The sequence below is a fragment of the Odontomachus brunneus genome, unplaced genomic scaffold (genome assembly GCF_010583005.1).
Source record: "Odontomachus brunneus isolate Ranch 3 - 2012 unplaced genomic scaffold, Obru_v1 Obru_scaffold_056, whole genome shotgun sequence".
Classification (NCBI taxonomy): domain Eukaryota; kingdom Metazoa; phylum Arthropoda; class Insecta; order Hymenoptera; family Formicidae; genus Odontomachus; species Odontomachus brunneus.
This window is the reverse complement of record NW_022639506.1, coordinates 286,193-288,634: the sequence shown is the minus strand read 5'-3', so window position 1 is coordinate 288,634 and position 2,442 is coordinate 286,193.

The following is a 2,442-nucleotide window of genomic DNA, read 5'->3' as shown; positions in this document are numbered from 1 at the left end:
GCACGCTCAAAAACTATGTATCGCTGACTCGTGACAAAAATTTATTGTTGAAGAACGCTGGTTGGGATCTCTCGAGAAACATGTTTGCGGAATACTTTAATTATTGTGTCCCGCTCAATACATTGCTAGGCTTTTGTGAGGACTACAAACGGATCGTAATCAACGCTCGTCATGAATTGATCTTGATATGTTCACACAACGACTACAATTGCGTGGTGGGACATACAAATTCTGACCCAAAAATTGAATTTTTCAAAATACAATGGCGAATGCCTCACTTTATGCTGAAAGATGTAAACAGGCTGTCTATGCTGCAAGCTCTGGAAAGCGGTCCATATTTGAGCTTGAGTTTTCGCTCGTGGGATTTGTACGAATTTCCACTCCTACAGAGCACGACCAAGCATTCGTGGGCTGTCAAGACGGCTACTCGGCTGGAAAAGCCGCGTTACGTCATCTTTGCTCTGTAGACTGGTCGAAAGAATTCTCTCACTGGTAATGTTGTTATATTCGACCACTGTAAGCTGACTAACGTGAAACTCTATCTCAACTCGGAATTTTATCCGTACGACGATATGAATTTGGATTTCGATAAACAGATACGCCGTTCTGTTCGATATGTATGCACGTTTCCGCAAATCATATTACGGATGTTACAACGGCAATGTGTTGTTCAATCCCATACAATTTCTTACTCATTGTCCGTGTGTGGTCATTAATTGCTCGCGACAAAACGAATCCATCAAGAGCGCCACTGTCGATGTGAGAATTGAATTCAACTGCAAGAAGAATATACCGATGGATACCACAGCTTACTACATCATTCTGCACGATCGCATTGTGGAGTACAGTTTCCTGACCAACATTGTGCGCAAAATCACATAAAAATTAACGTGCCTACATTTGTGGACCTGCAAGGATTCACAGTTGGAATGAGATTTCACGTAAAAGAGATAGCAATACTTGGAAATGAAACTGTTCTCTCCCATTATGTCTTTGCGAGTCCTATGCCGTGGCATCTTCTCACGAAAGCTGACAAATCGAAAGCAGCATGGTTGACGACTAATCATCATGGTCTGCATTGGAAGGATAGAATCGTCTCGTACAACAAAGCGAAACGTTTGATCACGAACTGTGATCAGCGAAACCAGCGAAAAATGCAAACTCGTCTACGTCAAGGGATACGAGAAGCGAGAGTGATTGACGAATCTCCTCGATGATGATGTGAGGGACAAGGTGATCGTTGAGACTCTGGATGCGGATTACGAGGATATGACGTCATTGGACAAGCTGGGTGCAACCAACATTTAAGATGCAATAATCATACAAAACACTGTGCGTTACAAAATGTATTGAAAATATTTAATTGTTGGTGGTGACAGCGCCAGAAAGAATTGTTTAACTTTTGATATGTATAATAAATTTTTATTATAATGCTACCGTTTTTACTGTTTTTTACCATTCTTTACCGTTTTTTATCGTTCCTAAACCGCTTTTTACCGTTTTTTTTAACGTTTCTTTACCGTTCATTACCGTTTTTAAACCGTTTTTTTTACCGTTCTTTACCGTTTCATTACCGTTTTTAAACTGTTTTTTTTTACCGTTCTTTACCGTTTCTTTACCGTTCTGTATTACCGTTTTGACCGCTTTATTATATAATATATTGTCCTTGATGTATAACATGCATACGTTTGCAAAATCTTGCTGCACAACACAGCGCAGTGTATGAGCTCATTAGTAATAATAATAATAATAATAATTGTCACATATAGCGTTTTTGTTACATATTGTTATCTCAGCTTCTCGTTTTGCGTCATAGATGAAGAATAGGAGAGGGAAACTGCAATATTGCGTATTTTGCATCATTGTAAGAACAAAGGTATGCGATAGTGGGGGATTGTCTATATTAGAAAAACGGCTCTTACATGACCATTGCATCATTTGTTCTGTGACACAAGGATCAAACAGACAAGTTAGACTGTTAAGAAAATGTATACTAACGGTGCTGCAGGAAACGTCAAACGAATGAATTATTACATTCCTATCCAAAAGGACCATGCAAAGACTGCTAATGCAAGGTAGATTTTGCCTTTCATCGTTTTTCTTTCCTTCAATTAACTGTTTTTTTGTACATTATACATATAATTTTTATTCTTTTATAGCGCTTCTTCCTCCAATCCATCTTTACGATCTCACCATATAACTCGTATCTTGGGAAGGAGATATAACCTAACATGCACATTCTATAAATATCTAGAAATTGGAATCAATGTAGGACCTGTGTTTTGCGTGGAAATTATTCTTGGCGACAATCGCGGTAATCACTTGATATTACCACATCAAATCTGGAAGGACATTATGCAAACGCACAGACTTCGATCGACTCCTGTAACAGGATATGCATGAAATTTTCTCGCCTTTAATATTCTCGCAACTGTTCGCTGA